Below are 25,513 nucleotides of genomic sequence, written 5' to 3'. Positions count from 1 at the left end.
CAAACAAAACAGAAACTGCCAATAGCTCCCATTGCCTACAATTCAAACTTGTCAGGCTGCATTTTAAGGCACTCAGTGATCTGGTTTCCACCTTTGTCTTCAGATTCATCTCTTGTTATTCTTCATGGATCCTGCACTAAGTCAGTCTGGATATCCGGATGTTTCCTTAACTCACTGTGTGTGGTCTTGCTTCTCTACCTCTCCCTACTCTGTTTTGTTTTACTTTTTCTTGGTTTCTTGACTTCCACCATGCTTTAAAATGCCACCTCATTCATAAAGCTTTCTATGAGCCAAACCACCAGTTAGGATCACTTAGTGCTTTCTTGAATCTCCATTGTAGTTTAGCATGTTCTGCTTTTACTAAACTGTGAAATAATAAGAAATGTATATAAATCTATGTATCTGTGTGTCTGTCTATCTCTCTATATTCTGCCCCAAGTTCCCGACATATAGCTCCTAAGCCCTTTGTAATTTCTTGAGTGATGGAAGCCTTTGACACCAAGTTCTTAAATCCTTTGGAATTTTCTGAATGATGGGATGTGACATCTGGAGGGGAGCTGGTCACCAGAAAGGCCAAGTCATGAAAGTTTCAGCCCCACCCTCCATTTTCTGGAGAGGGGCTGGAAATGGAGTTAATAATGAATTATGCATAAGTGATGGAGCTTCCATAAAATTTCCAATAGTACAGAGTTTGGGGAGCTTCCGGGTGGATGAACATCTGGTGGTGCTGGGAGAGTGGCTTCCCTGGTAAAGGCATGGAAGCTCCATGCCCCTTCCCAAATACCTTGCCCTATGCGTCTCGTTCATCTGGCTGTTCTTAATTTATATCCTTTTATAATAAACTGGTAATCTCATAAATAAAATGCTTCCCTGTGTTCTGTGAGCCACTCTAGGAAATTAACAGGACTCCAGGAGGGATGCATGGGAACCTCCAATTTATAGCCAGAAGGTCAGAAGAACAGGGGACACCCTGGACTTGTGGTTGGTACCTGAAATGAAGCGGGGGTGGTCTTGTGTGCCTGAGCCATTAACCTGTGGGATCTGATAGTAACTTGAGGTAGATAGAATCAGAACTGGATTGAATTGGAGGACACCTATCAGGTGTTGCAGAATTGCTCAGTGTGTGGAAGACCCACACGTATGTTGTCAGAAGTGTTTTGTGTAGAGTAAAGGAGAAAGAGAGAATTTTTCCAATACGCAAACAAACAACATCAACAACAAAACACCTAAATCATACAATTATACAAATTATGGAAGGTATTTTATTGCTATCTCTATCCAAGAAGCCACTGTACTGCAGGCACCTTGAAGTCAGAATTTGTGCTTTACTTTGTTGTGCTTCTTTGTCCCCACATCTCTAAGAATTACCATATTGTGTTGCAGAAAGTATAGGTGTAGTAAAGTTTTGCTGAATTGAATAGAATCACTAGAAATATTTTAAAGTGAGCTATTCCAGTTTTCTCTGGAATTAAAGCTGCCATTTTCTTTTCTCATTGTATTAGTTCACTAAGTTCAGGACATGCTGTGAATTGTAGTTTGGTAGGTGGCGTGTCTCTGAACAGAGCATGTGGCCTTGGGTTCACATTGGCACTTGGAGTTGGCAAAACCTAAAGATGCCAGACTGTACTTTTCTTCCTGCGGTTCCAGCTGAGGGTTTGATGTTGGATTTCTAAGCTGAGCCAGAGAAGTAGGGGGAATAACTGCCAACCATCTGATACTGTAGCGATTGAGGCCACATGGAAGCTTGCCTTAAAAAGTCAAACCGTGTCAATGTGAGCTATCTTGAATGTCTGCTTTGGAGAAATTACATTATTATTAAAGATAGAAACATTGTATTGCACTTTCAAAAATAACCTGGAAGGTGGGATCAGGAACACAATTGTCGAAATGTTGATCCTGGAGTAGAAGTAGCAGAAAATAATAATAGTACCTGTTTTTAATTTCCATCAAAGATCCTAAAATCTGCAGCTGAAATTTTTAAAAAGAATATTAAGGTGGCTCTGAAGACTGATATTTGCATAGGTCCAAAAGGCTAATTTGTTATAAAAGTAGGGAAACTTTTAAAAATAAGTGAAATTATCCCACAATTACTTTCCCCAGAATTTTTCCCTGAATTTTTACTTTTTAAAACATTTAGACTTTCCATAGTATTTAAAGGGAGGCTGAAGATGTGGCATTCACGACAGTTTGGTGGTGACGGAAACTTTAAGATTAAAAAGACAAGAAGTAGCCTATAGCACAGAAATACTGAAGGGATGTCCTTAAGAGATCAAAATATCGGACAATAAAAACTATGAGAACCACAGATAACAAACACTCAGCCAGTCACCGTAGCCCATTAAAAAGTGATTACAGAATCACAGTTAAGGACGCACTTTGACTAAGTGGCAGCTTTATAAGTTTCCGAACAGTTATCTTCCTAATCATTGCCATGGCCTACTTGTTGGAAGAAGTGATCAATGTTGACTCACAGTGTGTCTAATGTCCAAGAGTAATGGAAGTAAGGATAGTCAATATTCCCTAATGAGGAATTATAAAGTAAGCTGTTCAAAATTTCAAGATTTTTCTTATCAACACACAAGGCAAACATCCTATTTATGGCTTTGATATTTTGGGTGAGAACTCTAGAGGAATCCAACAGAAGAAATAGACCTGGATTTTCTCTGCACCTTCTCCCAGCTCTTCATTCATGTGTAATTATCTTCCTCTTTAAATTACCTTGAATACTGTTTTAATCTTCAATACTTTCTATTGAAGGAGCCTTGTGGTTCAGAGAGAGAGAGTATGCTGGCTGCTTATTTAAATAGGATTATGTGATCTAAATAGGCACTCAATCAATGCTCTTTGTCATTAGTAATAATTACCTAGAGATCCTATCAGCGTAATGAGCTGTATGGGAAAGAATGGATTGTTTCTTCCTGTCAGACACTAAATTCTTTTTCTCATTATTAAACATTTATTTAGTGGCTATTATATGGCAGGCATTGTGCCAGATTCTAGGGATACAGAAGATGAACACTAAATTCTTATCTCCCAGGAGCTTACACTCTCGAAGAGGGTGGCAAGCACGGTAATGAAGAAGTCTGTATGAGCAGAGAGACAAAGTTTGAGTTTTGAAAGCATTTTGGAGAAACAAGTAAGTAAAGCCAGCTTTCTTTTTTATGCTATTTTCTTCTCACGTTTTAAAATTTCATGTTTATTTCACAACTTCTTGATTATAAAAATCTGCTTCAGTTTTATGGGAACATTTACGAAGAGTTGAAAAGACACAAGGAAGCTAGCTCTTCACTTGGGTACAACTTCACATGTAGGGATACACAGAGTGGAATAAGTACATCTTGTGGGCTATACCTCAGATTTATAAGTTTAGAATGTAGAGAAAGCTGAAAGAGAGAGTGATTAACACTAGAGAAACTCAAAAATATTTAAGGCAGAGTGCCTACTAACTCAATATGGGAGCATTTTTTGCAGCCACCAGAATACTAGATGGTCCCTCATCTCCAACTTACTGTTCTCCCAATAATAGAACATCTTAGAGATCAACTGGCAACAAAAGCGAGTGGGTACAGTGAATATGGAAAGAGAGCAAAGAGAGGTGACTAGTCATAAGGTATATTTTATCCTGGCAACAAAGAAATCTTATATATTGCTTCTGCCTCAGAACAGAAAATTCTCCTTTAATTCCAGAATGATTGTCATCTTCAAATTTAGTGCTTCTTATGTACCTGGGTTAAAAACTGACAGATTCTCCAATCTCTGACTCCGTTTTCCTAATTAATATTAAATCCTGCTCTAGGAGATTGTGCTCTCAAGGAAGGTGACAGGTATGTTAATAAAGAAGTCTACAGGGAAGAGCCAAAGGGATGAGTTTCAAGAGAGTTTAGTAGAAACAAATAAACACTGCCATTCTGATAAATCCCCTTACATTGACATTTTTTTCTTCAGACTGTTTGCAGTACAACTGATTATCTTTATGACAAACTCCATCCATTTTTAGAATTAAGCTACAGAATCATTTATTATTATGATTAGGCCAAAAAGTAGTGATAACTAGAATGCCAGAATCACTCTGATGGGAGCTTTTTCTTCACCTATTTCCGGTCTGCTCTTTAGGTTGGATTATTTCCACAAGTCGCTCATTACATTTGGTAGCTATTGTTCTTCATTTCACTCTTGAATTTGTCAAAGTTCTAGGAATGCCTTATTTTCAGCACTTGGGTTTTATGACAATGATATATGTTATATTGGCATTACTCTCATTTTGTTTATATTTACTATATGCATATCTGCCACAGTGGAACCAGCTTGAGTTTGGAGTATATTTTGTGTGCTTTTCTGCTATTCTTTGGCATGATATAAATTGATACATTAATTTAAAAGTAGGCGTTGAAATAAGGTTTATTTGAGTGACATGGAATGTAATAAAATCTGAATTGCTTTAAAGTGAGCATTAGGTCTATTCCTGCTTTGGTCTCAACACTATATGTAAACTTGGACAAGTCCCTACAATTCTCTAGGTTTTGGTATTTTTTTTCCTATAAAATAGGAGAGCCTAGATTGTCTCTAAGCTATCTCTCAGTAGCAAAAATATAGTCTAAATTCTATTACTAACCACATTATGATGCTGTGGGGCAAATAAAGTATGGGGTAGGATGATCAGTAGATTTCTTGGAGAGACAAGAGCTAGAGAACTCTGGGCTTAATTAAAGGCCTGGGTAATGTGAAGACACCGAGATCAGGCTGAGCATAGACACAAAGAAGGCATACAAATTAAAGACTTCTTGTTGGTATTGTGAGAGATAAAGATAATACATTTTAAGTTTTCACTAAAACTTTGTAACAGGACTCCAGGAGAGAGCTATTCCAGTTTTCTTATCAATAGCTACTTTAAATGTGAATGGACTAAATGTTCCAATCAAAAGGCATAGGGTGGCTGATTGCATAATAAAAGAAGACCCATATATATGCTGCATAGAAGAGACACACTTCAGACCTAAGGACACTCAGTAACTGAAAGTGAGGAGATAGAAAAGGTACTCCATGCAAATGGCAATGAAAAGAAAGCTGGGGCAGCAATACTTATATCAGACAAAATAGACTTTAAAACAAAAACTGCAACAAGGGACAAAGAAGGAACCACTACATAATGATAAAGGGACTAATCCAACAAGAGGAGAGGATATAAAACTTGAAAATATCTATGGCACCCAACATATAAGCACCTAAATATTTTTAATGTGTTAAAATGTCCATAGTTCCTAAAGCAATCTACAGATTCAATGCGATCCCATCAAAGTTCCAATGACATTTTTCACAGAAATAGAACAAAGAATCCTAAAATTTATATGGATTATCAAAAGACCCCGAATAGCCAATGGAATCCTGAGAAAAAACAACAAAGCTGCAGGTACCAACTCCCTGATTTCAAAATATACTACAAAACTGTAGTAATCAAAACAGCATGGTACTGGCACAAAAACAGACACATGGATCAATGGAACAGACTACAGAGCTGAGAAATAAATGCACACATCTATGGACAGCTAATTTTCAACAAGGGAGCCAAGAACATGCAATGAGAAAGGAAAGTCTCTTCAATAAATGGTGTTGGGAAAACTGGACAGCCACAAGCAAATGAATGAAAGAAGACCATTATCTTATACTATACTCAAAAGTTAACTCAAAATGGATTAAAGACTTGAATGCAAGACCTGAAACCATAAAATTTTTAAAAGAAAACACAGGAAGTATACTCTTTGACATCAGTCTTAGCAGCATGTTTTCAAGGACCGTGTCTGACTGGGCAAGGGAAACAATAGAAAAATAAACAAATGGGACTACATCAAAGTAAAAAGCTTCTGCACAGCAAAAGAAACCATCAACATAAGGAAAAGATGACCTAACAGTTGGGAGAAGATATTTGCAAATCATATATTTGATAAAGGGTTGATATCCAAAATATGTAAAGAACTTACACCTGTCAAAACACAAAATTAAAAAAAATGGGCAAAAGATCTGAACAGACATTTCTCCAAAGAAGATATACAGATGGCCAACAGGCACAGGAAAAGATGTTTGACATCACTAACTATCAGGGAAATGCAAATCAAAACTACAATGAGATATTACCACACTCTGGTCAGAATGGCTATAATTAACAAGACAGGAAATAAGTGTTGGAGAGGATGTGGAGAAAAGGAAACTCTTGTACACTGCTGGTGGGAGTGCAAACTGGTGCAGCCACTATGGAAAACAGTATGGGATTCCTCATAAAATTAAGAATAGAGCTACTGTATGATCCAGCTATTCCACTACTGGGTATTTATCTAAAGAATATGAAAACATGAATGTGTAAAGATATATACATCCTGATGTTCTTTGCATTATTCACAATAGCCAAGACTTGGAAGCAACCTAGGTGCCCATCAAGGGATGAATGGATAAAGAAGATGTGGTATATATACACAATGGAATGCTACTCAACCATGAAAAAGGATGAAATCTTGCCAATAGCATCAGCATGGATGGACCTTGAGGGTATTATGCTAATCGAAATAAGTTAGTGGGAGAAAGTCAAATACCATATGATCTTACTCATAAATAGAAGATAAAAAGAACAACAAACACACAGAGACAGATTTTGGATTGGTGGTTACCAGAGGGGAAGTAGGGAGGGAGAAGGGCGAAAGGGATGATTAGGCACATGCGTATGATGATAGATTGTAATTACTCTTTGGGTGGTGAACGTGAGGTAATCTACACAGAAATCTAAATATAATGAGGCACAACTGGAATTTACATAATGTTATATAAACAAATGTTATCTCAATAAAAAAATTGAACCACAATAAATAGCTTATTGGAGACTCCTTCTATTATCTGAAGAAAAGTCTTCAAATGTAAGGTCAAAGTCCTTTGTTTAATGAAAATAGATCCAGTCATGATTAGAGATAAGTGTGAAGTCAGGTAAGAGAAAAAATTATTTACTTAGCCTTTTGTTCAAATTATCTCTTAGGCTTAATTATAGTAATTTGTAGACAGAACATTTATAGATTTGACTCAGTGTGACTTAGAACAGACTTCTACATAAATTTTAAAATTGTTCAATTACACTAAAACTTTTGTTGGCCTAGTTGTCCCTAATTAGGAGAAAAGTAATGAAGTACTTGATACTCTTAGTATTAATTCTTCCCACTAGAGAGTGTCAATCTCTAAGATTGAATGAGGTTATGAGTGTTTGATGTTTATCTGTAGGGAAAGGAGCAGATGACACGATGCATGAATAGGTGTTTGTTTCTTTACAGAAAACATAGGGTTTACTTCATTATGAGGTGTGAATTAAAACTGAAGGGGACAAAATAATATAACTGAAGAAAAAATAATATATTAGTATTTGGCTTTATGTTTTCAAGGAAATATTTACAAAAATGTGTTTCTAGAATAGAAAATCCCTCAATTGGTCACTCTGTAGTTAGAAAAATCTTCACCAATGTTTTTGCCACTAATGTTTTGACCCAAGCTCAGTCTAAACCTTTTGTTTCATATTAAGGGGGCATAAAGAACAAAATAAATATAGCCAACTACATGAAGCAGGACCTTCCTAGCCCAGAAAGCCTTAAAAATTAGAAAGAGGCTATTTGTCTAAACCATGACTCTCAAGGGAGCAGACCTCACGGGTGTGTACACTTGAGCTGAGGACAGAAAGTTGTGGCTATAACAAGTGCTTAGGAATTACACGTAACTGAAAGCTTATTTTTAAGTAAGAAAAAATACAAATGCAAGTCTGGAGAGCTTACATGAGGACATACTACTGATGTAAGAAGTTTCTATTGCTTACAAACTAAGAGTTAAAATAACTATTAACAATAGGATAAAATTAGTGGAGTTAGGCCTTGTTACATATAAATTAGTAATACAGGTAAAGTAAGGTTGAAAATTTTATGGCTTCCTCCTATATCCTTCATTGAATGAGAGAGAAAATAAGTATTACAAGTTTTATAGAGTCGGTCAATAAGAAGGAAAAATATACCTCAAGTTTCTCCAGTTCTCACCTTTACAACTCTGCAACTCCCCGGCCCATGGCATCACCATTCTTCATCATGGCGCTGCCATAGCCGCCTAATTAGTGGCTCCCTCCATCAATGATGCCTTATAGTCTGTTCTCCAGACAGAAGCAGGGGGGGAATTTCCTGAATGGCAGAGTGAATGAGGATATCCATAAATCTACTTCATAAAGGCAATAAAAATACTGGTACTATTGTGAAAATCAGAACTCTGCTCTGACTTGACAGAAAGTGATGGCAGAGGGACTTTTTTGGATGTGATTAAGGTAAGGACATTAAAATGGAGAGGTTACCCAACATAATCATGTGAGTCCTTAAAAGTGGAGAACGTTTTCTTGTTCTGGTCAGAAAGAGGTGTGACTATGGAAGAAAGGCACGGAGATATGCAAACCCATTGCTGGACTTGAAGATGGACAAAGGGGACCATGGGCCAAGGAATATGGGCTGCCTCTAGAAGATGGGAGAATGTAAAGTGATGGATTCTATCCTAGAGTCTTCAGAAGGGACTGCGTCTCTACTGACACTTTGGTTTTAGCCCAGTGAAACCCATGTCAGGCTTCTGAACTATGGAACTGTAGGAGAATACATCTGTCTTGTTTTAAGCCACTAAGTTTATGGTAATTTTTCATGGCAGCAATAGAAGTCTATGTCCTTGTGTACACTGTCAACTTCTTTGCCTCTCTCTCACATGTGTTTGTCTGGCTAAACTACACCCTGGCTAAACCCAACTCTGTGCCTGTACCCACGTATTTGAAAACAACTGAAGGGCAGGGTCAGTAAACCCAGTGGCGTAGTGGTTAAGTTCACACGCTCCACCTTGGCGGCCCAGGATTTGTAGGTTCGAGCCCTGAGCATGGACCTAGCACCACTCGTCAAGCCATGCTGTGGCAGAATCCCATGTGAAATAGAGGGAGATTGACACAGATGTTAGCTCAGTGCCAATCTGCGTCACAAAAAAAAGTTAAAAACAACCTACCAAACTGCAGGAGATCATAAAAACTGCCAGCTAGTCTGCCTTTAAATTCATGATCATAAACCTCAACTGAACCTTGAGAGGTGCCCAGCAATAGTTTCTTATTCCATTCTATCTTCCATTGTCCTAATGGCAATTTCACACATTCTCCTTTTGTCAGCTCGTTCCTAGATGTCCCACTTCCTTAGCTTATAATTATTTTTCTATGTTACTGAGAAAATAGAAGCAAAAGAAAAGAACATCTACAAGCCTCCACCAAACCCATCTGTACTTAGCTCCATCAATGTTCATATTCCTTTTTGCCTTGTTTTTTATGGCTGTGCTTCTATGCTTTTTATTTAGAACTGGAGCATCTGCTTGTTCATTAGATTTCCTCACCTATCAATTATCCAAGGCAAGTACTTTTATCAATGTTTTCCCCTTCTACCTTCAAAATCCATCCAGAATCTAATTACTTCTCACTACTCCATTCCTGCTACTTAGTACAAGGCGTTTACACTCTTGTCCCCCTAAAGTCTATTCTCTACTTAGAAGCCAGAGTGAGAATGTTAAAATATAAGTCGTCTCGTGAACTGTATTGTCAGTTACTCAATCTCCTAGATTATTTCCATCAACATGGAAATATGCCTCCCACCTACAAAATCTCCCTTTCCTGACTCTACTTCTTTTGCCAGGACATGTACTATTTCTATCCTTTTTACAGAGATAATTATTGAAAAGGAAATAAATTATGATGATCTTAAATTTATTTCCTTCCATTTTCTATCAGGTTTCCATCCTACCAGGCCACCGAGCATGGTCTTGTCAAGGTTACCAATGACTTCCATGTTGTTAAATCTAGTGGTCAATTTTCAGTTCTGTATTACTTAAACTTTCAGCGGCATAGAACAAACTTAATACGTATTTTTTCACTTAACTTCCAGGATGGCTTGTTTGCCTCTTTTCCCTCTAGCTCATTGGCCAAATTTGCTCCTTCCTCTTGTCTCTCTGCATTCTACGATTTGGATTGTTCAGAGCTTAGTCCTTGGAGCTCTTCTCTTTTTTATTTTTATCCACTTCCTTTGTGAGTACCTATAAACCCTTGGCTTTAAATACCCTCTATATGCTGATGACTTCCATGACTCCCACATTTACAGCTCCAGCCAAGACCTCCACCCTGAACTCCAGAATCATATACCAAACTAGCTACTGGACAACCACACTTGGATGTCTAATGGGCATCTCCAACTCAATATGTCAAAAACTGAGGTCCTGGAGTGACACACTCCTTAAACCTGCTTGTACCCAGCCTTCCCCATAGCAGTAAATGACAACTTTATCTTCCATTTTCTCAGGATAAAAAACTTGTAGTCATTTTACTGCTTTCTTTTATATGCCACCTCCAATATGTTGTCATATCTTGTCAACTCTGTCTCAAAATCCATCCAGAGTCTACTACTTGACACTACTTCCGTTGTTACTACTTTGTCCAAGTAATTATTATATCTTACCTTGATGACGGCAATGTTCTCTTACCTAACTCATCACCCTGATTTCATGCCTGTCCTAAAGCATATTGTCAACTCAGAAATCAGAATGAGACTCTTAACACATGTCAATTCATGTTACCCCCTTCTTCAAAACCCTAAAAGCCATCCAGTCTTAGTTAGATAAGAGACACAGTTCTTACAATGACCTATAGTGTCTACTTACTTCTATGACCTGATCTCCCACAAATCTGCCCCTTGCTCACTCCACACCATGCTTGTAGATCTTCTTGATGCTTCTTGAACATGGCAGGTGTTCTTCCACCTTTGCATTCCCTATTTCAATTTGCAGTCACTATTCCATCTTCCTGGAATGCTCTTCCTTCAGATGGCAAGTAATTTGCTTCAAAACCCTTCCTTCTGTTCATTTTTTAAATATCACCCCCTCACTGAGACCTTCCCTGGCTATTGTGTTGAAAGTTGCCACCTCTTCTACTGTCTGCATAAACAGTTTCTAGGTTGATTTTCTGCTTTGTCCCTTAGTGCTAATTCCTTTCTAATACATGACTTTTTTTTTAAAGATGGTCCCTGAGCTAACATCTGTTGTCAATCTTTTTTTTTCCTCTTCTTCTTCTCCCCAAAGCCCCCTAGGACACAGTTGTATATTATAGCTGTAGGTCATTCTAGTTCTGCTATGTGGGACACAACCTCAGCATGGCCTGTTGAGCGGTGCCATGTCTGCACCCAGGATCTGAACCAGCGAAACCCTGGGCCAGCAAAGAGGAGCAGGTGAACTTTCTACTCGGCCATGGGGCCGGCCCTGTGACTTCTTTTTTTTTTTTTAAATAATCTTGTTTATTGTCTGTCTTCTAAAAGGTAGCTCCAATAGGAGCAGAATTTTTATCTGGGTTTTTCTTTTTTTTTTTTTTTATAACTTTATCTCCAGGATCTATAAAAGAGCCTGGTGCCTTGTATTCTCAACAGATGTTTAATGAATAAATAAATGTAAAGCAGATGCTGCTGCTTTTTCCATTATAAGTGAGCCACACTTATACAATCATTTACTTATATATTTTTGTCAGTCTCCTCTATGATGTGAGATTTGTAAGTACAGAAAATTTGTCTTCTTCTCAGCTAGAATAGGGCCTCTTATGAAACGGCCTTCACTTCAAAGAACCAGGGCCAGAGCCTCCTTTACAATTCTGATATACTCTTAAGAAAAATACCAACATGCATAACCATTGCGGTATAATTTTCAGAGTTTGTAGACACTCCGAAGCCCATTCTTCTACTATATTGGTATCTAGAGTAGAAATGCATGATTCCTATTTCAGTGAAGGTCTTTTGCTGCATTCTGAGAGTCTGGCATCACATTTGAGAAGTTGAAAATAAAATTCTTATGATGGCTTATAATTCAACATAGGGTGAAAATAAATATTTTAATGGATTTGTGAGACATGCAAATGCTTCTTTTCAAAAACACAAAGAGATATGTGTGTGCATTGACCAAGGACATAAGAGAATCATTTTTGCCTTATGTGAATGCTAAAACCATTGTGTTAGTTTTTCTTTTTATTATGGTGGTTCAATAAAACTTTTTTGTACTAAATATTTATCTCTGTACTTCCTTGTACCTAATAAATATAATTGGAGTTTATAAAATGTTACAGATATATCCACTTGAAAATATTTTTATTGTCTAAGTATGAGATACAAATTGATTGAGAAATATTTTGTAATTTTTAGCAGTGATTAAAATTTTTGCCATGTATCAGACAACAGATAGGAAAATGAGTTACAAACATCAAACTAATATTTCAATAAAAAAATGCATGTGAACTATATGAACTGGATTAGATTTACTTTATTATGGCTATAAATGCATAGAATAAAAGTAATTTAAAAGTAAAAAATGGTAAAAATTAGATTTTAGGTAGTTTCATATAATTTTTACTAAAAATATGAGATTCAGTTAATTAAGATGGTAAAAATTCCTCACTGAACCATATTTGCTATCTGCTTAATTAAAACTTGTGAAAAGAGATGCTAAGGCATACACGAAAATATTGTTCGCAGATCCCATTTAAGTAAAAAGGGATTCTTGGCTACCTAGGTCCACTGAAGTTACTAATTCTACCGTCACTGTCCACACGGGCACTCATTATTGACAGTGCCTTCCCTGTGGCATGGCACTGTGTTAGGCACACATATTTATATGTAAATGTGTTATATGTGTTAGGCACACACACACATGTATATAGTGAATATTATCATCCCTGTTTTACAGACTAGAAACTGAGCCTCAGTTGGTTTTACAGCTTGTCCAAATTTATCCAGCTGGGAGTGGCACAGCTGGGAATTGAGAGCTTATGTCCTTATTGCTCTGTCTTACTGCCCAAACCTCCAAATTCCCTCCAGAGACCACTTCTGTGGTCTTTCTCTTTAGTGGATCTTGTCCGAAAGGACCTTATCTTCTAAACTGCTTTCTTTAAATAACGCTTTTTCCCATTTAGTATTAATCAGCCATACACAAGAGCCAATCAGAGCCCCTGATGAGCATGAGTTAGAGTACTGATGTAATGTCATATGTCACAATCCAAAAGTTTTGGTATTTTAGTCATTTTGTGCAGTATTTTTCAGGATAAAGGTGTAATTCTCTTTGGGCTTTTGAAATAATAGAGCCTGAGAGTCCCCACTACTTTCATGGCCCTCTGAACATGTCTCTAGAAAACTATGACATATGCTAAAATTAATCAGTGTTGCCTTTTGTGCTCTGAATTTGGAGCCTGCGGGACAAGACTCCCATCCAGCTGCTCCAGCGCCGTCCGACCCTCAAGTCATTTGTTCATTCAGTAAATATTTCTGTGCTTGCCATGTGCTAGCCCCTGGGCTGATACAGGAAACATAATAATGAGCACATCAGACCCTTGCTGTCAGGATAGTTAAAGATCAGTGTGGCTGCGATTCTCAAATCAAATAATGACACAAAATATACAATTGCATACTGTCACGTACTATGAAAGAAAAATCTGGGACAATAGACCATAGGGGTACCTACCCTAGTCTGTGAGGACAGTGAACTCTTCCCTAAACAAGGGTTGTATTTAGGATATATTAACTGACAGTGTGCTAATCTGGGGGGAGGACTGGCAGGCTGAGCTGCTGAGGCTGGAAGGAGAACTGACATCTAAGAAGAGTAGCATGAATAGAATGTAGAGGCAAAGGGAAAAGTGGCATACGATGAAATGAAAGAGGTAGACGGGGCCTTATAGGCTAGTTTAAAATTATTGAAACTTAGACCAAAAGCAATGCAAAGACACGGAATGGTTTTAAGTAGAAGAATAACCTGAGCACGTTGGCATTTTTGTAAAACTGTCCTTTACTTATCCTCCAAAGTGTGTTTTTCCACTAAGCAGATTAAAAAGAGAATTTGACCAAAAGGATTTGATTCAAACAACCAAGCCACATTAAGGCAAAGGAGAGTAGTGGTTAGTATAGATTGTCCCCGTCATTACTGGGTTCAAAATAAACTTTAATTTTTAACATTGCAGAAAAATGTGAATAAATGTACCCTTGTACATTTGCATAATTACAAGCACATTCCAAGTATCTTGAGAGAATTTCTAATTTAAGTACAATGCCATCTATGTTTGGTGCTGCATTTCTGAGTGGGATGCTTTTGCACATTTCCCATAATGAATTTCAGAGCCTTAGTTGGGATCTTGTTCTCATATTGTTTTCCAGTCATGTGATGCCATCACTGAAAGTTTCAACTCATCGGGAAAATATGCTGCACTGTTTGAAGGGGCAGAGGGGCAAGGACAGGCGTGAATACATCCTGACACATCATTAACTTTTCCTCCTTTAAAGAAGGCCTGGTTTAATGTTGAAATGTATCAATGGAGTGAGACAAAAAAACAAAAGAATGGCTCTTCCTATTCTTATTTCTCTTCATACTCCTCTTCCTCTCTATTCAGAAGGAAAAGGGAAAACATAGTTCCATTGAAAAAGACATAATTTTATCCTGAAACATTTTATGTGGGCTAAATTTGTGATAAATATCATCAGTTGCAAGGAATGCTTAATAGTGAGATATTGTCAGTCTGATGAATTAATTCATTATGAGGTTTAAGGATATATTAACTTTCCAGGCCAAAAGAAGCTTAAGGAAGTTATTAATTAGTGGACAATCCAAAAGAGGAAAGGTTGTAGGGCCAGTGCTCACCATTTGTGAATACCTACGGGCAAACTGTGTGCCTCACAGAAGCTGTGTCAATGGTCTCCAGGTGAAGACAGTCACAGGCCAGTCCAGACCAATAGTTCTCAGCCCTGAATACACATTAGAATTGCCTGGGGAAGTTTTAAAACATACTAATAGAGGGTCTTCTGTTGGCCAATAAATCAGCTTCTCTGAGTTTTGCCTTAAGCATCAGTATCTTTTAAAAATCTCCCCAGGCTTCAGAAATGTGGTCAAATTTAAGAATAACTGGTCCATGCTGGCCTGGTGGTGCACTGGTTAATTTTGCACGTTCTGCTTCTGGGTGGCCCTGGGTTCGCCAGTTCTGATCCTGGGTGCAGACATGGCACTGCTTGGCAAATCCATGCTGTGGTAGGCGTCCCGTGTATAAAGTAGAGGAAGATGGACATGGATGTTAGCTCAGGGCCAGTCTTCCTCAGCAAAAGGAGGAGGATTGGCTGTAGTTAGCACAGGGCTAATCTTCCTCAAAAAAAAAAAAAAAAAAAAAGAATAACTGGTCCAGAAAAAGGATCCTTTATTTTAGTTCAATTTTCTTTACCTTTGTCTCTTCTCTTTCCCAGTTGTTTTATTCCGTGTAGTCACATTATTTTCTTCAAAGCCAGACTTTACAGAATTTTTGGATGAGGGAACAAAGGAGAAAGAACAATTCATAGGTTACTAAATTCTATCATTTGCATTCTTGATTTCACCTTTCTTTATTCAGACCCCCCGTCACTAGCCTTGCCCAGGCCTCAGCCACCTCACCCAGGATTACTGAAACCATCTGCTGGTCTCCTTATTTCTGTCATTAATCAAATTTAAATATTCCTATTTAATTATATTCAAGTATGCCTTTAACTCTGCCACTCTACTGATCAAGAACCAGCATTGGTACTAATCTATCTACCGCAACAGCTTTCCTGCTCTCAAAACCTAGCCTTATGCATTTTATCCCTCCACTATCGCCCCAGTGTCACACTCTCAGTTCCAGCCGTCCTGCTCATTCTCGTCAGGGAGGATTGTCTTTTGTGCTTTCATCTCCCTTTTTCCTGGACAGACGCATCATCCCACTTCCCTTTCTCCTAAGACCTCTCTCAAGTCTCATGTCCTCCATGAAGCTGCCATTACTGCAGCCCACACTGATTGCTCCCTTTTCTGAGCTGCTATTTCTATACACCATATCATGAGGATTAGATCTCCATTATTTTCCAATAGTTCTGTAAGTACTATATCCTTCAAGATTTATTTTATATTTTTTCACAGTAGAAACCAAGTTGTATATTTTTGTAACGTCCTCTACAGCATCTCTGGACTCCAAAACTCATCGTGAATGCTCCATAAATATAATGTATAAATATTATAATAGAATAAATAAAATCTTTGCCTCCTTGTAATTTATCTCCGTTATTCACGTAACTTTTCAGAAGTGGAGGCATAAAATCTTCCTTCGGTATCCTTCTGTGTTTGCATCGTTCTCTGCTTCTATGGCTGCTTTTACCACACTATATTGTAATGGCCTATTTGCCCACTTCCTACACCCTCTAGATTGTGTGCTTCTGGTGGGCAGCAGCCAAGTTTTCATTTGTTCTCTACCACTTTGAAGAGTTGCTCTTCTCCTGAGTGCCCTAGGCTTGTTCAGTACTCCTTGCTCTACATGTCTTTGTCATCTTCGACATCTTCTATCACAACACTTTATCATAAATACCAGTTTAACAGCTGTATCATCCAACATTTGTAATTCAATGGTTCTCAATCAAGAGTGATTTTGACCCCTGGAGGCCGTTTGTCAAAGTCTTGAGACATTCTCAGATGTCATAACGCCTAGTGGGTAGAGACCAGGGATGCTCCAAACATCCTTTAATGATTTAAAGCACACCCTTTAGTGCTTTTGTGTACCTCTAAACATTCTTTAGAACCTTTACCACCGGCAAAGAATTTCTCAGCCCGAAATGTCAGCCCAGCAATGACGGACGAGGTTCAGAAGCCCTGATGTAACCTCTGGCTACAGGCACTATGTTCATGGATGTATTGCTAGCGCTCAGCACTATTCCTGCCCATAATAGAGATGCAAGAACATTTGTTGTGTAATTGAGTGATGAAACCTAAGTAGGGAAATTAATCCTTCTGAAAAATAACATACCATGTCTATTTCATCCACCTATCCCTCCATCCCTCTGTCTATTCATTCATTGATTCATAAGTATTTATTTATCACCTCCTATGTGTCTGGAATGGGACCAGGCAACAGATGCACACTGGAGACTATATATATGTATATCTATCTATCTATCTATCTATCTATCTATCTATCTATCTCTCTCTCTCTATCTCCTATACTTAAGGTTCTTGGATATATTAATGAATATAGACAAGTACACAGGCAATTTCACAACATTGTATGTATCCTGATAATGGGAGTGGTGGGTTTTATGAAAGCCAGCACAAAAGAAGGTCATCTAATCCAAATCTGAGGGTGAAGAAAGGCTGAATTTTCTAAGTCAAGATTTGCAGGAAGAATAAGAGTTAACAGGAAGGGGAGGTAGAGAAAGCACACACAAACAGAGCCAGAAGCTAAAGACAACATTCCACATTCCCAGAGTTATAAGCAATTCAGAATGGCTCAAGTACAGAGTGCGACCACGTCCTAGAAAGTAATGGATCTCGAATAATAGATGTGAGTCACATTAAGAAGTTTGGAGGGGCCGGCCCTGTGGCTAAGTCCACGTGCTCTGCTTCAGCAGCCCAGGGTTTTGCCGGTTTAAATCCTGGGCGCAGACCTAGCACCACTGATTAAGCCATGCTGAGGTGGCGTCCCGCATAGCAGAACTAGCAGGACCTACAATTAGGATATACAACTATGTACACGGGCGCTCTGGGGAGAGGAAGAAAAAAAAAGAAGCTTGGCAATAGATGTTAACTCTTTAGCAAAAAAAAGAAGTTTGGACTTTATTCTGATAGCATTATAGTATTCTAAGCAGAGTTACACAATAACATAAATGTAATGGGGCTGGCCGGTGGTGCAGCAGTTAAGTGTGCACGTTCTGCTTGGGCGGCCTAGGGTTCGCTGGTTTGGATCCTGGGTGTGGACATGGCACTACTTGGCACATCATGCAGTGGTAAGTGTCCCACATATATAAAGTAGAGGAAGATGGGCACAGATGTTAGCTCAGGGCCAGTCTTCCTCAGCAAAAAGAGGAGGATTGGTGGCAGATGTTAGCTCAGGACTAATCTTCCTCAAGATAAATAAATAAATAAATAAAAAGTAAGATATTATTGTTATTTTTGTTATTACTATAAGTGTTATTACTATTCCTTGAAAGAAGTTGAAGTGAGGACAAGAAAATTGAAAATAAAATAAAAATCCTCAATAGGATTTATTTAAAATCAAAAAGTTCAAGCATTCCTAAATGCTAATAAGTGTCATTTTACTTTGGCCCTATTTCTGTCCCACTCCTGCATTTCACACAATTTTATTTGTCTGTCTTTAAAGAGCTGCCTCTATGTGCTTTATTGGGCAAATGATGCTTGACTGTGTAACTTTCCACAATCACAACCTCCAGGAAATCATCCCCCGTGGGAAAATGGCAGATATGATAATCTAACTTAATTTGATTATACCTTATCAATGGGGAGGAAAAAAGTCTTAAAAATAGAAGTGAGTGCTCCAGCATTCAGGTAGTAGGGTGAAAGTTCAAGGCAGAAGTTATTTACAAAGTCTCTGCTGATCCAATGTTGGACTCCCCCTTGAAGTCTACAGTGGAAGCTACAAGATCCTTTTTTTGAGGAGTTTAATTTTAGTTCAATTCTGGTCTTGTGAAAGTTGAATTAAAATCTCCTCAGCAGTTTTAACAATCCGTTGGTTTCCCATCTCTAACTCTCATTCTCAGAGGTCTGAAAATATAATTAAACAAACATTACCTTTCACACACCACTTCACAGTTTACCAAACGCTTTAATCTGTATTATGATAACAAAATGCTGGAGGCTGGGTTTTCACCAAGTTTCACTCAGTCACCAGGTTCTTTTCTTTGGTAAAGAACTTCACACGGTGAACAGGAGAAAACATATGATCAATGCAATTCAAATAGCCAGCAACTAGACATTCTCACTCTTACTCAAGTATTCATTTTCAAAATTTACAGTTTGTTTGATTTTTAATTATGTCTATCCAAAGCACATAGTAATATTTAATCACGAAGGCAGCATTGTCTTTCTTGCTCTATCTTTTGGCCTCCATGATTGACATCACTTTAAACTTAAGAGCTCAGAACAAATTCATTTTCATAGATATTCATGAATAAGAGAATCTATCATTCAAGTGTATTTGTTAAGACAATGTACTAGTGAGACCTGTAGGATTGTTTTTTAAAAGCAAGCAATAAATTTGTTGACGAAAATAATCCATAACCAATCTATAAATGAAAATTTGGGTGAGTTTATTCTGAGCTGAAATCTGAGGACCATGGCCCAGGGCCTTTCTTCCCGAAGGAAGAAAGGGCACCAAAGATGTGAGGTACACAGAGTGGTTATATACTCCCAAGCAGGACGTTTCACATATGGTTGAAATGTCCCTCCCACAATAGTCACAAGATTGCCCTGTCAGCACAGTGCTTGATGGACACAGCAGGTAGTGGGTCTGCTATCTCGGTGGGTGCTGCAGGAAGCAACTCTATTGTCTCAAGCTGAGTGGTCACAGGTGAGTGCAGCAATCAGTTTCTAGCCTAAGGAAAGATGCTTAATCCTTAAGGAAATGCCAACTTTGGGAGGGGGAGGGAAGTTGCACCTTAATCTCAAGGGCCTTTGTTCTTGCCATAGGGAATATCTAAAGCAGATATACAATGCATGCTCAACAGCCACAGTCAGGCCCTTTTGGAAAGACAAGGTCAGGCCGAATTAGGTTTACACCAAATGGCTTCCTCATATTCTCCAATATATCCTATTCCTTGCCATTTTTATTTGTCAAATTATTGTAGTTTCAAGTAAAAAATACTTTAGACAAGTAATTAAAGAAAATGAATGTATTGTTTTCTTGGTGAAATGGGCATATTTTTCTGATTAATTATTTGGAAACTGTAATAGAGAAGCATATTGTTTTGAAAAATAATGGCACAGGTAAAAGCAATAACAAACAAAATTTTCATTAGGAAGGCAAGGACAACCAGCAGCAGAGGAAAACTATAAAGACAGTCATCGTGTTTGGGAATAATCCATTTAAGAAGCAGAAGTTGCTGACACATCTCTTCAAAAGGATGTGTATCTAATATATTTGGAGGCTGAAAAAACTTGCAGCAAAATGAATTAGCTGTAGGGTGTATTTAAGTCTCACACACCTGCCTTGATACTGTGGAGGACTGGCATTGGCCACCCCAAGATACGTCTCTTTGGCATGAGGATTATTTGGGGCTGGTTACTTTTAATAAACTGGGACAGGGAAGGAGGCTCTGAGGAGTGGAACTTGCTTACCCTTTGTTGAGAGACATTTACATTTGTAAAGGAAATCTCCATCTGTAAAGATATCTCCCTCTCTGTACCAGGAAGAAGGGCTGACCTTATCTCTAGAAACTCTTAATCAATGCCAAAGGCAAGGACTTAAATCTGCATTTGTTTACTGTACTTGTGTGGTAATCTCCTATGATCGAGTCCCCCTCCACCCCCAACATCCTCCTTTGTCGTTAGCTGAAGATGGTATTTAAGATGGGGGTTTCAGTCATTTTGGCGAGTTGCTCAGCTTGCCTGAGCCTCTCCCGTGTATACATGTCATAAAGCTTTGTTTAATTTTCTCCTGTTATTCTGTCTCATGTGAATTTAATTCGTTCTCCGGCCAGAAGAACCCCACAGTGGGTAGAGGAAATGTCTTCCTCCCTTACAATACCATGTATATAATTGGAGCATCTTGTCTAAAATACATTATTTTTTTCTCCCAAATTTTTGAGGATAAAATTTTTGCCTTGAGAGTATTTTTTTAAAATAAATTTTATATTTTAGAACAGTTTTTGATTTACAAAAAATTGTGATGTTAATACAGAGATTTCCCATACACCCTACACTATTTCTCCACTTGTTAAAAATCTTATATTAGTATGTTACATTTGTTAAAATTAATGTTGACACATTATTATTAACTAAAGACACTACTTTATTCAGATCTCCTTAGTTTTTAACCCAATGGGCTTTTTCTCTTCCAGAATCTCATTGAGTATATTACATTTCATTTAGTTGTCACGTTCCCTTAGGCACCACTTGTCTGTGACAATCTCTCACATTTTCCCTGTTTTTGCAGCTTTGTTTTGAAGCGTAGTGGTCAGGTATTTTATAGAATGTTCCTCAATTGGGATTTATCTGATAATTTTCTTATGATTAGATTGGAATTGTGGGGTTTTGAGAGGAAGACCACAGAGGTGAAATGCCATTTTCATCATATCATAGTGAAGGTACATACTATCAACATACATGACTTATCTTGATCATGTAGGGGAGGAAGACATTTCCTCTACCCACCCTGGGTCCTTCTGGCTGGACAATGAATTAAATTCACATGAGACAGAATAACAGGAGAAAATTAAACAAAGCTTTATAACATGTATACATGGGAGAGGCTCAGGCAAACTGAGCAACTCATCAAACTGGCAGAGGCTCTCACCTTAAATACTATCCTCAGCTAAAGACAAAGGAGGATGTTGGGGTTGGGGGCATCAGTTATGGGAGATTACCAGAAAAGCACAGTAAACAAGAGTGAGGTTATTATGCAGATTTAAGTCCTTGCCTTCGGTGCTAATAAGAGTTTCTAGAGATAAGGTCATCCCCTCTTCTTCCTGATACAGAGAGGGAGACACCTTTACAGATGGAGATTTCCTTTACAAATGTAAATGTCTCTTAACAAAGGGTAACTTCTGCTTCTCAGAGTTTTTCTTATGCCTGCAGTTTTGAAAAAAGGAGCCAGCCCAAAATAATCCTCACACCAAAGAGACGTATCTTGGGGTGGCCAATTCCAGTCCCCCACAATCATCTGCTGAAATAATGCTTGTCACTTTTCTCTGCTGTAAAGCTATCCTTTGTTTCCCCTTTTGCCTATAATACACTTTGGAAATGAGTCACCATACACAACTCACACTTAAGAAGTGAAAATTATGCTTTATTTCTTTGAAGGCAGAGTATTCACATAAATTGTTTGGCATTCTTCTGCATTGGAGATTTCTATTCTCTCCCATTTAAAAAATTTATTCAATTTTTATTTCAATAGGGACTCATGAATATTTGTTTAATACTTTGGGTTATAATTCAGTAATACTTCATTTATTTTCTTGCTCAAATTATTTCAGCTTTGGCCATTAGCGGCTCTTTCAGGTAGTTCCTGTGTCCCTTTGGCCTAACTCCATCATTGTGGTTTACTTTTTCTTTTTGAGTACTTATTATCTGACACTACCAGGTGCTATAGTCTCATCTCTTTATTTTCTGTCCCATTACTAGAATAAACCATTTCTCTATAGATCCTGGTTTCTTTAATTGGAGGACGGTATTAGAAACAAAGATCTGGGTGCCAGGTGTGCTCGTTGCTACTGGGGTTTCACTGCTTCTAGGCCTTGTCAGCTCATGGAGTAAAGAAATACATTGTGTATACTCACCTATGTATATACACATATCTGTAAATATTTCTATATGCAACCATCTCTACCTATATTAAGCTAGACATGAGTTTGTACTAATGTCTCCAACTCTAATTCATTGCCACATGGATCGTTCTACCTGCTTCCTCCTGCTTATCTGTAATCTCTTTCTCTAAAAGTGAGAAACTGGCTTACACCATCTACCATCCATTTATTTAAATTTTCAATTCTAGTGTACATGTGGAGTGGTATCAGAATTGCTAACCCATACCCCTATGGAGATCAACTTTATCAACTAGATGTAATGCTTACACGCAGTTTCTTCTGCCTTTAGTCTTACAGATTCCACTCATCTCCAAAGTTACTTAGTACCTTTTACCTCCACCCACTTCAGTGAGGTTGTTTCATATATTTTTAATTCTGTTATATTGTTTTGTTATTTTCTACATTTCATCCTAGGATCCCCTAACTTCCTAAATGATTTTTAAAAATTGGTGTAAATATTGGTATGTAGCTGTGCTATAAAGTTATACGAATTTTGAAAAATGGATAATATCATGTTTCCACTATTAAAGTATCATACAGAATAGTTTTACAGCCTGAAAAAATCTTCTGTGCTTCATCTATTCATTTCCCCTCCCCTGCCACCTGATCTTCTGGCAACTACTGATCTCTTTACTTTCCCTATAATTTTGCCTTTTCCAGAACATCATCTACTTGGCATCAAGCTTGTCTTATAGACTGGCTTCTTTTACTTAGCAGTATTCATTTGAGATTCAACCATATATCATTGTGACTTGATAGCTCATTTCTTTTTGCCACTGCATAACATTTCATTGTATTGTTGTGTGGATGTACCACAAGTTATTTATCCAGACATGTACATCCTTACAACTTGGTTGCTTCCTGTTTTCAGCAATTATGAATGAAGCTGCTATAAACATTCATGTGGAGATTTCTGAGTGGACGTAAATTTTCAGATCAGTTTGGTAGATACCTAGGAGCACAATCTCTGAATAGGATGCTAAGATTATGTTTAGTTTTGTAAGAAACTGCCAAACTGTCTTCAAAACTGGCTGTAGCATTTGCATTCCCACCAGCAATGAATGAGAGTTGCTGTTGCTTTGCATCCTAACACACGCATGTGTGTTTTGTAAATATTGACCCCAATTGTGCTTTTTTCCTTCTATTAGTAGTGTCTTTCACAGAAGTTTTTAATTTGAATAAGTCCAGTTTATCAATTTTTTATTTTATGCATCATGTTTTTGAAGTTTTGATATTTATGTTTTTATATCAGTTTACTGACAAATAAAAATGGCAAGCAATAGGATATATTGGAGAATATGAGGAAGCCATTTGGTGTAAACCTAATTCGGCCTGACCTTGTCTTTCCAAAAGGGCCTGACTGTGGCTGTTGAGCATGCATTGTATATCTGCTTTAGATATTCCCTATGGCAAGAACAAAGGCCCTTGAGATTAAGGTGCAACTTCCCTCCCCCTCCCAAAGTTGGCATTTCCTCAAGGATTAAGTATCTTTCCTTAGGGTAGGAACTGATTGCTGTACTCACCTGTCACCACTCAGCTCCAGACAATAGACTTGCCTCCTGCTCCGCCCACCAAGAGAGCAGACCCACCACCTGCTGTGTCCATCAAGCACTGTGCTGACAGGGCAATCTTTCGACTATTGTGGGAGGGACATTTCAACCATATGTGAAACGTCCTGTATGGGGGTACATAACCACTCTGTGTACCTCACTTCTTTGGTGCCCTTTCTTCCTTCGGGAAGAAAGGCCTCGGGCCATGGTCCTCAGATTTCAGCTCAGAATAAACTCACCCAAATTTTCATTTATAGATTGGTTATGGATTATTTTCATCAACATTACAAAAAACATGTTCTAAATTTTATTATTTGTTGATATTGTCTTTGTGGCCAAAGAATCTATTATAGAAACATTCTATTTGTTTCTGAAAAGAGGTTTGATCGCACCTTCTCCTGCTTTTACTCCTATCTGTCTGACCTTTCTTAATCACTCTCCTCAGATGCTGGGGCTCACTCCTAGGCTTCCTTATCTGTGCATTTTACTTCTCACCTTCATCCACTTAGATAAGCTTCCAAAGCCATTCGTATGCCTGCTCTCAAATTTCTTTCTCTAGTACAGATATTTCCTTATTTTCAGTCCTGTATATCCAGCTGTTTACTTACATTATCACTCATATGAGTCACAAACGTTTCAAGTTCTCTGTTTTCAATACTGAATTTTTTATATCCACTTACTACCACCACCCCGACCCACTTAGTTGCTCAGGCCAGAAATCTTGGTATTGTCCTCCATTATTTGTCCTTTTCCTGAACTCTTACTTGAAATCCTCCAGTAAATCCTTTTACTTTAATCCATCCACATCTCTTGCTTCACGTCTGCTACCAACTCCAAGCTGCCCTTATCTCTCTTGGCCCACAGCAGTATGTGTGCTGGTTTCCCTGCTTCCATTTTTAGTCTCCTGTGCCATTTTTCATATAAAACCTCTGCTTTGTACCTTTAATGACTCCTTACTGTAGCTACCATATAATTCAAATCCTTTAACCTGGTCTCGGAGCCTATACCCCTAACCACTTATCTCAAGCTACTTCTCCTTCTTTACTCATTTCACTCCGCCCTCCTCTAAATTTTCAGTTGGCCTCCAGCTAGTTTTTTCTTTGAAGCTTTTACACATATAGTTCTATTTATCTCAAATTTTTTTTGGCCACTGTTTACTTGGCCAGATCCTAATCATTCTTCAGGTCACAGTTGATTGCAATATTTTAGAAGAGAACTTCCAGGACACACCAATATAAAATCTCTCTTGTAGGTCCTTTCACACTACTCTGACATTTTCCTAGATATTTTCTTGTATACACTTCCAAAGGTGGATTTTCCTATTCAATTACACACAAAAATGCAGATGAAAAGTAGCACATTTTCTTTTCAAGATTCATCTTAGACTTTGAAGATAGTGCCCTCACCTTATTATCTGCTTATCTGTTTTAACTAAGGTTGAGGGCTTCTCTCTGTATTACAGAATGCAATTCTTTCCCTGTTTTGTTAAAACTTTGTTAAAATTTTGATCACTGAGAACAGCAGATGCTTCCTGGAGTATTATGCAAAGCTGCCTTTGTGTACTAAAATATCAAG

The sequence above is a fragment of the Equus asinus genome, chromosome 4 (assembly GCF_041296235.1).
Source record: "Equus asinus isolate D_3611 breed Donkey chromosome 4, EquAss-T2T_v2, whole genome shotgun sequence".
NCBI classification, from domain to species: Eukaryota; Metazoa; Chordata; class Mammalia; order Perissodactyla; family Equidae; genus Equus; species Equus asinus.
The sequence above is the reverse complement of the archived record's forward strand: the minus strand, read 5'-3'. Positions refer to the sequence as shown.